The sequence below is a fragment of the Ovis canadensis genome, chromosome 3 (assembly GCF_042477335.2).
Source record: "Ovis canadensis isolate MfBH-ARS-UI-01 breed Bighorn chromosome 3, ARS-UI_OviCan_v2, whole genome shotgun sequence".
Classification (NCBI taxonomy): Eukaryota; Metazoa; Chordata; class Mammalia; order Artiodactyla; family Bovidae; genus Ovis; species Ovis canadensis.
In genome coordinates, this window is record NC_091247.1 from 100,281,869 (window position 1) to 100,296,404 (window position 14,536).

At 48.6% G+C, this 14,536-nt stretch overlaps 1 non-coding gene across 1 annotated transcript; it reads left to right on the forward strand.

Moving 5' to 3' along the window:
• The first annotated feature begins 774 nt into the window (after nt 1–774).
• Nucleotides 775–847, forward strand: TRNAE-UUC (transfer RNA glutamic acid (anticodon UUC)). The gene has a single exon. It is a non-coding gene; the product is annotated as a tRNA-Glu (tRNA).
• Nucleotides 848–14,536: the final 13,689 nt, after the last annotated feature.

The window sequence follows — 14,536 nt, forward strand, 5'->3', positions numbered from 1 at the left end:
CCCCACTTGCCTTGGTACCTCTCTAGATACAGACTGCCTCCTTTCTTTAATCACATGTCACCAGCCAGTCTGAGCTCCAGACTTTGGGCTTCCAGTGTCAGCAGAGAGAAGGCACTCAGTATATATTTGTCAGCTGACCAGTCAGTATTTTCCCTGATGCCATTATGGAAGAGAGCGCTGGACTTGGCCACTTCCACCAGTTCTACATGAAATATCAAGTTCCTTGCCTTCCCACGTTCATGTTCAAGTGCTCTGATCCCTTCTGGCCAGCAGAAGGTCCTGAAGGTCAGCCTGGGTCTTGAAGCCTCAAAGCAGACAGCACGCTGGGCAGCCCGGAGATAATTTTCTTGTGAACTTCAGTATAAACAGCCCAAGTGCCCAACACAAACCCTTTTTGTCACTCAGAAGGAGGAGCCCCTCCCCATCCATAGAAGACCAGGTGGCTTCTTTTCAAATATGCTAGTTGCCCAGCTTCCAAATTTTCAGCCCGATTTTTGCCTGACTTGAAAATAAAGCCTTGACGCTTCGGGCTTGAATGGGAACGTTGGCAACACTGAGCACTGAGAACCAACCGCTACTCCAGGAAGGGAAACACATGGAGAGGCAGCAGGCGGAGCCCCAACCTGCGCACAGTAGGGCCGCCTCTTTCCAGCCTGGCCATCGCGTGGCTGCACGGACCCAGGTTCTGACCTGATGTCCACACTGAGGGCTTGCGGAAATGAGATCCCATCTTCTTCTTGTTCTCTCTGGATAAACTCCAGCTAGCTTGGGAATTCCTTGGTGGTCTAGTGGTTAAGACTTGGCGCTTTCACTGCCAAGGGCACAGGTTCAATCCCTGGTCAGGGAACTAAGATCCCATAAGCCACATAGAGTGACCGAAAAAAAAAAAAAAGAAGTGGATTTAGTTTTGCCTCTTTCAGTTACGTTGGAGGGAGAGTGTGGACCCTGAGCTTGGGAGGAGCCTCTTCTGAAGCCCCACATAAGTCACAGGCGTGTGGCCTACTTAACGGGTGATTTCTCTCTTGCCAGCCGTCCACTCTGAAAGGAGTGCAGGCTGCATTTTAGACCGCTTGTCCTGGGTGACGCTGAGAGCTGCCTCCCTAATCTGAGATCTGGGCCCTGATTCAAACGTTAACAGCTCCGTCTGGATAGTAGCCTGAATGCGCTGCATTGGTGGAGGCGGCTCCTCTGATTCTCACAGGAATGAGTGAGATACTTTTCCATGTTTTCATCTCCTTGGATGGAAATTTACCAGTGAGGTTGATTGTCCTTATTTTAGAAATGAAGATACTGAGCCTCAGAGAGGTTAGATCAGTGCCATGAATTGACCCCTACTACGGTGTTAATTCAAAAAACTAAGATCATGGCATCTGGCCCCATCACTTCCTGGCAAATAGATGGGGGAAAATGGAGACAATGGAAGGTTTTATTTTCTTAGGCTGCAAAATCACTGCAGATGTTAACTTCAGCCATGAAATTCAAAGACGCTTGCTCCTTGCGAGAAAAGCTATGACACACCTAGACAGAATATTAAAAAGCAGAGGCATCACTTTGCCAACAAAGATCCATATAGTCAAAGCTATGATTTTTCCAGTACTCATGTGAGAGTTGGATCATGAAGATGGCTGAGCACCAAAGAATTCACGCTTTTAAACTATGGTGCTAGAGAAGACTCTTGAGAGTCCCTTGGACAGCAAGGAGATCAAACCAAAGTCAGTTCTAAAGGAAATGAACCCTCAGTGTTCTTTGGAAGGACTGATGCTAAAGGTGAAGCTCCAATACTTTGGCCACCTTATGCAAAGAGCTGACTCATTGGAAAAGATCCTGATGCTGAGAAAGACTGAGGGCAAGAGGAGAAGGGGATGACAGAGGGCAAGCTGGTTGATGGCATCACTGACTCAATGGACGTGAGTTTGAGCAAACTCCAGTAGATGGTGAAGGACAGGGAAGCCTGGCGTGCTGCAGTCAGTGAGGTCGCAAAGAGTCGGACACAACTGAGCGACTGAACAACAACAAAGTGTTAATAAGTGAGAGAGATAAGATTCAAAACCAACAGTGAGGGACTTCCCTGGTGGTCCACTGGCTGAGACCCCATGTTCCCAATGCGGGGGTCTGGGTTTGATCCCTGGTCAGGGAACTAGATCCCACATGCTGCAACTAAGCCCTTGGGCAGACAAATAAATATATTTTTTAAAAGTGTGATGGGATGGGGTTCAGGACACGCTCCCCCCAGTTATGGCACCTTGGCATCATGAATGCTTCCAGTTGCAGGCATTTGAGCGAACGGCAGGTGCAGGAAGGTCACTACTGTTTTCCCCGACTCTTCTCCCTTGAGATGAGCCATAAATCCCTCAAGAAGGGGGGCCCTCTGCAAACCCCAAGGAAGGGAGCAGCCTTATTTCCAAAGACAAAGGGACACCAAAAACAACCCAAGAGAACAGGCCTGGCTGCGTTTCAACCAGTTTACAACACTTATTTGCCCTGTTTGACCTCCCCTATTAGATGGTAAAGAATCTGCCTGCACTGTGGGAGACCCAGTATTGATTCCTGGGTCCGGATGATCCCCTGGAGAAGCAAATGGCAACCCACTCCAGTATTCTTGCCTGGAAAATTCCATGGACAGAGGAGCCTGGCATGTACAGTCCATGGGGTCACAAAGAGAGAAACAGGACAGAGCGACTAACACTTTCACTTTTATTTCTACATGTCTGCCCGCTCCTCACCAAACCCAGCAGAGAAGCACTCAGGTCTGACTGTTTCTCCATGTCTTGTTCCCCTTGTGAAGGCTCCCATGTCATGCATAAATGTGAGAAATGGAACATTTCCTGCCATATCAGTAAACAAGGATGTCACAGTCATCAGCGATGACAGACCTCCAGTGTGAACTGGTGAGCCCTGAGGACACTCCAGAAGGAAAGAATACCTGCCATCTAGCAGCCAGCCACCAGACTGCAGCCACCCCCTCTGGTGAGCCTCGAGGAAACTCGGGAGCTGGAAACAGGACTCTGGCCCCAGATTGCTGAGGTGTATATCAAAGGAATGATTTCAGTGAGCCCAGACTCTTGCATCTTCCCACACATAGAAAAGTGCTAAATTCCTTAACCTGGGATATCTGGTTTTCTTTAGTTAACAATACTCTTTTGAGGTTCAGACTACCCGCCCTTTGTTGCAAAACTTCTATATAACCTGGCTCCCCTCACCTCTTTGGAGCAGTTCTCTCCGGGTCTACTTGAGATGCTGTCTGCTGGACAGCATCTGAATTGTCTCCTGAGAATTTCCACCAAATAAAACATAACTCTCAATTTTAAGGTTGTGACTATTCTTTTAAAAGATCTGTTTTATTATTTATTTTATTTTTTGACTGTGGTGAGTCTTCGTTGCGGCACCTGGGCTTTCTCTAGTTGTGGTGAGTAGGGGCTAGTCTCTAGTTGCAGTGTGTGAATATTTTTTAAGTCAACAGATGTGTATGCTTTTCTCCTGTTAATTTGTCTTTGTCAGTTTGATTTTCAGACCAGCCAGGGACCCTAAGACAGTTCAGAAATACTTTTTCCTCCTCTACAGGTGCCACACTGTCCCACCCTTGCTACTCAGAGTGATGCTCATGGACCAGCAGCATCCTCATCAGGGAATGGCCACCCACTCCAGTGTTCTTGCCTGGAGAATCCGCATGGACAGAGGAGCCTGGTGGGCTACAGTCCATGCAGTCACAAAGAGTCGGGCATGACTGAGCAATTAACACTTACTTATTAAACTTTAATATCCATATTAGATATCATGCCATCCAGAGTTGGAGGAAACATGAAACAGAATTTTGCAAACAGAAACCACCCTGGCTGGTTCAAGGAATTCATGATTGAATTCCTTTCTTACAAAAGAAGGAATTCCTTTCTCACAAAAGCAAAAGTATTCCTTCCCCATCCACTGCTCTGTTGCTGACCCCTGGGGAAAGATGGTGACCTGAACACCTGCCTCTGATTCTTGACTTTCCTGAAACCCTTCTGAACATGGGGAAAAGATCACAAGGTTTTGGATGCTGGAAAGCATGTCAAAGCCAAACCCAGCAGTACAGAAAGCCAAGATTCTCCACCATTGACATTACAACACCCTCAAAATGCCCAGGAAAAGACTGGTCAGGCACTTCTCGGGGGGTGGGGAGGGCTACAGGGTGTGGGATAACAGGTTAGGTCTGCAGGTTAGGGTTCCAGGAGCCAAGGGAGAGGGGTGCTGCCCTACTGCAGCCCCCAGTGGGCACAACACATGTCATCTCCCCACCTCTCAGGGCAGGATCCCCTCTCAAGTTTGCTGATGCTCCTGTCTGCTGTGTCCATAGACTATTCCTCCAGTTTCCTTACGGAACTGGAGAGGCCATTGGAATGCTGGGGACCCACAGACCTCCAAAACATATGGCTAATCCATCTCTTTCTCTCCATGCCCACAACTACTGCCCCAGCTTCGGCTGCCATCGCCTCCTGCCTCCTGACTGCCCATCCTACTTCACTCCCATTCTCCAGGGTCAGGCCCCTGCGTCACACCCTCCAGTCGTTTCCCACTGCTTCTTGGATAGAACAAAACCTTTCACTTGGCCTCCCGGCCCAGGCTGACCCACCCCTTCTTCCAGCCTCTGGTTTGTCTTCCAGCCACCTGGTTACTCCTTCCCCCTTCTGCCTCTGGGCCTCTGCTCACAGCACCCTTCCTTCTGTCCATCCTTGATATTACAGACTGAATGTTTGTATCCTACCCAAAATCCACATGTTGAAGCCCTAGTCCCTAGGGTGACTGTATTTGGAGACAAGGCCATTATGAAGGTTATTAAAGTTACATGAGGTCATAAGGATGGGACACTGATCCAGTAGAATTCATGTCCATATTAAGAGAAAACACCGCAGGCCACCAGGGTTCCCCCACCGTACCAGGTGAGGACACAGCAGGAAGACAGCTGGCCAGCTATGCCACATACAGGCTAGGAAGGGAGCCTTACCAAACGCCAGACTGGCTGGAGCTCTCCTCTCAAGAAAGCTGAGAAACAAATGTCTGTTGTCTATTCTGTTATGGCGGGGCTTCCCAGATGGCTCAGGGGTGACGAATCCACCTGGCACGCAGGAGATGTGGGTTTGATTCCTGGGTCAGGAAGATGCCCTGGAGAAGGAAATGGCTCCCCACTCCAGTATTCTTGGCTGGGAAATCCTATGGACAAAGGAGCCTAGCAGGCTACAGTCCATGGTGTCCCAAGAGGGACATGACTGAGTGACTGAGCACACACACACACACACACACACACACGCACACACACGCACGTACGTGCACACACACACATTCTGTTATGGCAGCTCTAGCTGACAAACATACTCAACTAACCTCTATGCTTCAGGTCTCTCCTCGAAGCACTTCTGATTCCCTACTCCTGTGCCACACTCCCATTTGGGCAGGACCCCTGATTCTGACTGTTGCAGCAGGGGTATTCTCCTTTGCAGGACTTTTCACAATAGCCTCAATTGATTGTGTAATTATCAGGGCTTCTCCACTAGCTCATGCCTGCTCAAGGTGGAGACAGCATCTGGGTCATGCAGTGATGGAAACCCAGCATCTGGCACACAGGGTCCAGAGCATAGTAGATGCTCTATAAATATTTTTAAGATGTCATCATGAAAGCTGTCCCTGAATTTGAAGAAATCTTCTGGAGCAGTTTTTAAAGTTTTGTTTCTAACTCTACAACCTTATAGGAGAAAGGAAACCAGTGTTAGAGTTTGTATCACCCTTCTTATTTTGTAATACAGAACTCAGTTCAAATACATATATCAGCTTTATGAACTTTATCAGCTAAAAAATATATATATTTATGTTGTAGTTGTTGGTGCTGTTGTAAAGTTTTTTTTTTAATGTGGACTATTTTTAAAGTCTTTATTGAATTTGTTACAATATTGCTTGTTTTATGTTTTGGTTTAGGGGTCATGGGTCATGTGGGATCTTAGCTTCCCCACCAGGGATCAAACCAGCACCCCCTACACTGGAGGGCAAAGTCCTAACCACCGCACCACCAGGGAAGGGTCAGTGCTGGCTTATATTCTGCCAGTCTCACTGCACAGAAAGGACGCCAGGAGAATCTCCCAGTAGAACCGAGGCCTCCCAGGGAATGCTGTCTTATCACTTGGCTTTTCGCTTGTGGTTCCCAGCATGTCCCTTCAAGTGGTTCAAGCCTGTGGGCCTGGAGTTGGGTACAAAACGGTGCAGTGTGTAACTGTGACAGTCTGAATGTGGGTCAAATGCTAGATCCGCGAGACCAGCCTGTGAGTGACCGTCAGCACTGCGATCTGAGGGGAGGACAGCTCATCCGGGCAAGTGCGGGCTAGTCCTGGAGCACCCAGCCTCTCTCCACAGAGCCGTGGCTGCACCCAGCTAACCCCACAGAAAAAGCAGCTCTCCAGCCTTCCCCTGGCCTGAGCTATTCTGTGTACAGCCTAGTATCTATCAACATGAGTGGGATCGTCTATTGTCATAAACTAAATGTTTGACTCCCTCAAAATTCATATTCACAAGGCTGAAGCCCTTATCCCCAGTGCAATGGTCTTTGGAGGTGGGGCCTTGGGGGGGGGGTAATTAGGTTTAACTGAGGTCATGAGGATGGGACCCCCTCGCCATGAAGGCATTAGTGGCCTTATAAGAAGAAGAGACCAGGGACATTCCTGGTGGTCCAGTGGCTAAGACTCCACACTCCCAGCGCAGGAGGCCTGGGTTCAATCCCTGGTCAGGGAACTCGATCCCACAAGACACAACTAAGACTTCTCACACCAGGTGAAGGCCCCGGGGCGTGCTCTAGATAAGACCCAGTGCAGCCGAATAAATAAATAAAAATACTAAAAGGAAGAATAAGAAGAGACCAGAGCCCCTTGTCTCTAGACACAAGGAGGATATAGGATGAAGACAGCTGTCTGCAAGGCAGGAAGAGGGCCCTGACGAGGAGCTGAACACACAGCTCCTGGTTCTGGACTTCCCAGTCTCCAGAACCATGAGAAATCAACTTCTGTTGTTTCAGCTGCCCAGTCTGAAGTACTTTGTTATAGCAGCCCAAACATATTAAGGCCCCCTCCAGGCGCCCACCTGCCTGCACCATATTCTCTCTGGTCTGGAGATGGCTTACTTCCTCCCAGAGTCTCCATGTAAGGCAGTTACTGAGTTTACATTTTGTTTTTTCATTTATTTTTTATTCTTTAAAATTCCGGCAGCGCTGGGTCCTCGTTGTATCTCACAGGCTTCTTTAGCTGTGGCACACGGGCTCCAGAGCGCGGGCTCAGCCCTTAGTTGCCTTGCAGCATGTGGGATCTTAGCTCCCCAACCAGGGATCAAACCCACGTCCCCTGCATGAGAAGGTAGAGTCTTAGCCACTGGACCACCAGGGAAGTCCCTGAGTTTACTTTTGTTTGACTCCTACCGGGGGACACTGTGTAAAGACTCACTTTGAAGAAAGTACCTGTCCTTAATCTCACTCAATAAACTAGAAAATTAGTCTTTAGGGAAAATGTTACCTAACAACCTTCATAAGCACAGAGACAGACAGAAGTCACCCTTTGCACTGTTTTTAATGCCTGCGTGTCCTACTGATTTCTCACAGGTGACTGCTGCTGCTGCTGCTGCTAAGTCGCTTCAGTCGTGTCCAACTCTTAGCGACCCCATGGACTGAACCCCACCAGGCTCCTCCATCCATGGGATTTTTCAGACAAGAGTACTGGAGTGGGGTGTCATTTCCTTCTCCAATGCGTGAAAGTGAAAAGTGAAAGTGAAGTCGCTCAGTCCTGTCCTACTCTTCGCAACCCCATGGACTGCAGCCTACCAGGCTCCTCCGTCCATGGGATTTTCCAGGCAAGAGTACTGGAGTGGGCTGCCATTGCCTTCTCTGCACAGGTGACTGAGTCATTCCCTAATATTGGTCCAAGTCTTCTGAACATTTTTATACTGGTCACTTTATTCTAACTTTCAGATTGTTCCTCAGAGAAAAATTTCCTGGTTCAAGCATTTGAGTTATTTCACGGCTCTTCTATGAAGCCACGTGGCTTCACAAAGCCACAACTTCACACAGGGTATCAGCCATGCACAGAAGCCCACACGCAGACATCCTAGGTCCCACTATCTCTCTTTATTTTAAGCAGTTTATTAGGTACCTAATGGGCCCTTAGCTTTTTTCTGTTTATTTTCTTTCTGGGAAGAGTCATGTTGAGATGGACAAAAGGCCAGCACTCAGAAAATCAGTTATTGTTCCGCCAACAATCAGAAACCTGTGCCTGAAGACCTGAAGATCTGATGCTGACGGCCCTGTCCCATTCTCACATCCACAAAGGATTTATTTTTAATAGCAGCGATGCTTCAGGGGATATAAGGGACACACAGAGAAAGGGAATGCAAACAAGTGAACAGATAAGCCAAGTGCTTCCTTTGACAGAAGGGCCTCCCCCAGTCACAGTGTTCGTCGAAGGCCATCTAGTGGATCCACGTGGGAAAAGTGCTCAGTGCTCAGGGGAGACCAGGGCCCCGGGGGGCCCAGGGAGGGGGGCGGGCCCTTCAGGACTCAGAGTCCGATTTCTTCTCAGGAAGAAGAGCAGTCAGTCTCCTCGACTCGCATCAGCTCCTGTGTCCTGTCCTTTCACATTTCTCGGGGAAGGTGATGGGCCTGACGTGCACGTGTGAAGACCAGAAGGGGGTGAAAAATAGTAGTTATATCTACTAAACTGTGGCCTTCTCTGGTGGCTCAGATGGTAAAGAATCTGCCTGCAATGCAGGAGACCCGGGTTTGATCCCTGGGTTGGGGAGATCCCTGGAGAAGGGAATGGCAACCCACTCCAGTGTCCTTGCCTGGAGAATTCCATGGACAGAGGAGCCTGGCAGGCTACAGTCTATGGAGTCACAAAGAGTCAGACACATTGGAGCAACTAATACATTCACTTTTTCTACTAGACTGCACAAAGCTGGGGACTTGGTTAAAGGTATGGACCTCTAACACATACACAAAAGCAATCCACGATTCCCATAAACAGAGATGCCAGCGTTGCAGGGTTTTATTCATTCACCAAATATTGAGTTCCCAGTATGTGGGCATTACCGTGTGCATTGATAGCTTTGACCTGATGTCTTAAGGAAGGAAAAGGCTTCACCCATGTAAAATTATCTAAAGGGAAAGGGCAGTGAAATGTCACCCTGCAACAGAGAATCAGGGAAGAAGCTTCCATGGGGAGGTGGGATTATTTTCCTCTTTGGGTTTATTTTTGGTTATAGTTAAAGAAAATAATACACACTTTTGAAACTTGAAAAAAGCAGAAGGGAACTCTATCCTCATTTCCCATGTACTTTCAGTCTCAGCAAGAAACCTCTGTTTAGGGTTCACTTGTATAATTCTTGGAGGTTTTAAACTGGGCCTTAAAGGATGAAAAGGATCGGTCAATGGGAGGAAATGGGAGAGGGACAGGAGAGTGGGACACTTTGGAAGGGAAAGGGTTAATTTCAGGTAGCACCCAGCTGCGTTATCATTGTGATATATGAATTTTCTGATAGTCTCAGGCCCCGTGAGTGTCTGATAGTACTTATAATTTTTAAAAAAATAAAGGAGAGAGAGAAGAAAAGAACTAGTTAATTCATTCCAGATACCTGGCTTTTTTCAAATTCCCCAGATATTTTTTTTCTGCTTTGGTTTGACCACAAAGTGAACCCAAGAGTATGAATCATCAGCCTTCATCTCATGAATGTTTTATTCCAAGAACTTTCAGAACTTTTTATATTGCATTCAAATCCTCGGGCAACTCAGTATTCTCCTGCTCTTGCTGGCCTTGGAAGGAAGGGCTGTGTTTATTTTTAAGTGTGGGGGCGCCGGCTCTGCAGCAGTTAAGTTAGGCTTTAACTCCCAAGTCAGCTGAGTTGGAGTGGGAGCAGCTCAGTCTCTGCAGACCTCCTGTACTAGCCCTGGTGCCCTTCCTCCGGACAGCTGCACCCACCTCTGCCAGAAGATTTAGCAATCCACAGCAAATTGCTGTGAATTATTGGGCTACGTCTCTTGGACAGCCAGGAGGTCAAACCAGTCAATTCCAAAGGAAATCAGCCCTGAATATTTACTGGAAGGACTGATGCTGAAGCTGAAGCTCCAATACTTTGGCCACCTGATGCAAAGAACCCACTCATTGGAAATAAGACCCTGATGCTGGGAAAGATTGAGGGTGGGAGGAGAAGGGGGCAACAGAGGATGAGATGGTTGGATGGCATCACTGACTCAACGGACTCGAGTTTGGGTAAACTCCGGGAGATGGTGAAAGAAAGGGAAGCCTGGCGTGCTGCAGTCCGTGGGGTCGAAAACAGTCAGACATGACTGAGCAACTGAACAACAACAAGAACAACAAATGCAGCCCATAATATCCAGGCAGCCAGTCTGCTCCCTGTGATGGGCTCAGTGCCTCGGACCTCCGACATTTGCAGAAGGAATATAGGAATAATGACCGAAGAAATTCTCTATCCAGGAAGCATCCAGTGCATCAGCCGCCAGCCACATGTGATAAAGTGCCAGCTCACCCACAGCTGCGCACTCTCCCCAGGCAGGAAGTTGGACTCAGCACCCCTGGTGGGTGTCCCAGCTCACTCACCCTGGAGGAGACTTAGAACTTTCCAGGCTTCAGTGGCCCGTGCAGGACACTCCCTCCCTGAGCCTCTCGGACCCACCACTTCTCCAGGCAGCGGTGACCACAGTCAGGGTGTCCCACAAAATCCTTGCTAGCATGCTTCCTGGGGGGTGTCTGTGCTTCCCTTCCCCACTCCCTCCCAACCTTCAGAGGGACCCAGCCCTCCGTCCAGAGCATGGACAGCCGAGCACAGTGGACAGCCTAGCACAGTGGACAGCCTAGCATCCGAGTCCGCCCAGACTCTGTGCCACTGATCTCTTGGCCCACATTTCCTGTCTCTTTTCCTTAGCTCTTTAGGCCCTGGATTCCTACTCAGTGTCCTCAGGTTCTGTGTGCCTAGCTGCTGCTGCTATCAGAACAATCTCTATAAAACTGCTGGAGGCCCAACAATGGGGTAGGGGTTATTGGAGGGGCGTGGAGGAAGGGGAGGGCGTGACAAATCGGGAGAGTAGCATCGACATATATACACACCATGTGTACAATAGACAGCTAGTGGGAACCTGCTATATAACACGGGGAGCTCAGCCTGGCACTCTCTGATGACCTAGAGGGGTGGGATGGGGGAGTGGAGGGAGGGAGGCTCAAGGGGGAGGGAATATATGTATACGTATAGCTGGTTCACACTGTTGTACACCAGAAACTAACACAACATTGTAAAGCAAGTATATCCCCCCCAGAAAACTGGGGGGACTTCCCTGGTGGTCCAGTGGTTAAGAATCCGCCTTGCAATGCAGGGGATGGGGGTTTGATCCCTGGTTGAGGAACTGAGATCTCACATGCCACAGAGCAACTAGCCCACATGCCACAACTACGGAGCCGGAGCAACACAGCTGGAGAGTCTGCATGATGCAACGGAGATTCCCCATGCTGCAATGAAGACGGGACGCAGCCAAATAAACAAGTATTAAAAAAAAAAAAAATTGCTGGCGACCCACGATAGTAAGGGCTGATTTCTTGCTCATGTTACATGCCCACTCTGGCCTGGTGGAGGAACCCAGCTCACTAGAATTATTAAGGGACCTGGGTGGATGGAAGCTCCCAAAGCCTCCTGCTGTAGTTCATTGGCCAAACAAGCCACACGGCTGTGCCTCATCCCAGTGGGAGTGAAGGATGGTCCTGCCATTCTCCAGGAAGACAGCAGAACTGGATGGATTATGTGCAGGGCTTTGGAGCCCAGCTCCCAGATTCGCCTTCTCCCCACAGTGTGTTGGACTTGTTTGTCAGCCAGGCTGACCTTGGCCATCCCATCCGGCTCTCAGCATTGCTTGCTCCTTGCTCTAATCCACCCACAGTTGCAGGGGAATAAATCTCTCTGACTGAGGAATCCCGACCACTACTTCCTGCCGGAGGAAGGAACTGATCATCGTTCACGGGAGATCAGAGTAGTGTTATTAAACAGGATTCCCAGAGCACTTCCAAACACCTTCTCAGCCAGCAGTTTTCAAGCAGCCAGCCAAGGAAGTTCCACCAGCGCTCCTTAAGCCCATTTTCTGTGCCAAGTACTCTGGGAGATGCTGGGGTTACACCTACCGGCCACAAGCCATCCCTGCCGTGAAAGGACTAGCGTGCCAACAAGCAGATTCAAAAATACCCCAAGCAAACCTTACCTCATTTACTACACCAGAACCGCAGCAGGTGGGGATGGGCCAAGGGAGGCATCTGAAGGGAGTAAGCCAGAAATCTGGCATCAGTGGGGTCAGCTGTGCCCAGCAACAAAGCCTCCAGTGGGGTGCAGAGGGCTCAGCCACGCGGCTATCTGTGGCAGAGAAGTTGTGTCAGGAAACCATGTTATTGCCCGCACTCAGGCAGATCAAACAGAACATAAAACCGTTGCTTCCTGCAAACCAAGGCTTTGTATTTTAATGATGCGTCTAGCGGCCTCCGCAGGGACTCGACTCTCAGCTATGCCGCTCCCAGGCCTGCCACTCTCTGCGTAGCTCTGTCATCTGTAAAGGGAAGTTTTTGTAAGGATTAAATGAGATACTCTATATTAGCAGTCTGCAACCTTTTTGGCACCAGAGACCGTGGAAGACAACTTTTCCACATACTGGGGAGGGGGAGCAAGGGATGGTTTCGGGATGACTCACGCTTGTTACATTTACTGTGTACTTTATTTCTATTATTATTACATTGTGATATATAATGAGATAATTATATAACGCACTATAATTTTTTTTATAAAGGAGGAAAAGGTTCACCTGAAAATTAGTCCCTTGTGATAATGAACAAGATTACAGTTGCATAGCAACTGAATAAAAGAATCAGATCATCCGGCATTAGATACTCATATGAAGCACACGACCCAGACCCCCCACAGATCCCTACTGTGCAGTTCCCAATAGGGTTCAAGCTCCTACTGGGAGCTTGAGAATCTAATGCTGCCCCTGATCTGACAGGGCGTGGCGCTCAGGCAGTAATGCAAGCGATGGGAAGCGGCTGTAAATGCAGATGAAGTTTCATTCACTTGCCTCCTGCTCTGCAGCCATGGGCTATTAGGAGCCCATGGACCAGGACCAGTCCACGACCTGGGGCTGCAGAGCCTTGCTATATACAAAGTACTTACTGCCAGGAAACGGTGGCCTCTGCTAACCGTTGGGTGCAGTGGGCACCCAACCCATGTGACATCCAGAGAGAGGGATTTTTATCCCCCTCCCTCTTATACAATAAAACATCTTCCAGTAGTAATTAAGAAATGGAATAAATAATAATAATAGCCAGAAAAACACAGTAAAGTGTCCCTTTAATTGAACTTTACAGGTAATAATGACAGCAAAACATAAAATATAAAAGAAGCACCCTGTTCAACAAAGGAAATAACTTTCCAGTACAACAAAGGACAGGAGCAACAGAACAGCACTTTCTAGTTACGTGGGCCTCCCTAATGGCTCAGCGGGTAAAGAACCCACCTGCAATGCAGGAGACAGGACACCAGGGTTTGATCTCTGGGTGAGGAAGATCCCCTGGAGAAGGAAATGGCAACCCACTCCAGTGTCCTTGCCTGAAAGGATCCCATGGACAGAGGAGCCTGGCAGGCTGAATTTTTTTATAAAGGAGAAAAAGTTGTACCTAAACATTAGTCTCTCCTGGTAACGAATAATACTACAGTTTCATAGCAATGGAATAAAAAGGAAGGCAAGGGACTTCCCTGTGGCTCAGTGGTAAAGAACTCACCTGCCGGTGCAAGAGACAGAGATTCAGACCCTGGTGTGGGAGAATCCCGCATGCCGCGGAGCAGCTGGGTTGGTGGGCCACAGCTCCTGGGGCTGTGCCCTAGAGCCCAGGAGCTGCAACACTGACCCCGCAGGCTGCAGCTACTGAAGCCTGCTAGCCCGCGAGCCCGTGCTCGGCAACAAAAGAAGCCGCCACAGTGAGAAGCCTGCGCACCGCAGCTAGAGAGTGGTCCCCGCTCAGCGCACCAGAGGAGGAAGCCCACGTGCAGCAGTGAAGACCCAGGGCGGCCAAAAATAAACAAATTTTTTTTTTTTTTAAAAAAGGAAGGCAAATAGAAAAAATACACTTGAATTTTAAATACCTTTTCAAACATTACTCACATTTAAGCACGTTTTTTAGGTATGGAAAATTTGCACATAACAAAAATATTATACCTTGCAGGTTGCCTGGCTTCATGGTTTCAAATTTTAAAAATAGAAACTCCAGGTGATCATCTAGAATGCCAGAGTAGAAGGAAATCATAGTCCGTTTCTTCATCTCTACAACCTTTCTGCTCTCGTTTATCTCAAATCTACTGTTGAAATGGCAGGAGTATGCCATTCCATAGAAGCTTAGACATGAACTTGGAGTGAACTCGCTCAAAAGGAACGCAAGACCAGTTTGCTCTCAAAGGGATGGGTGTAGCCGAACCCAGGCTAATCCGTGGCCAAGGGCAT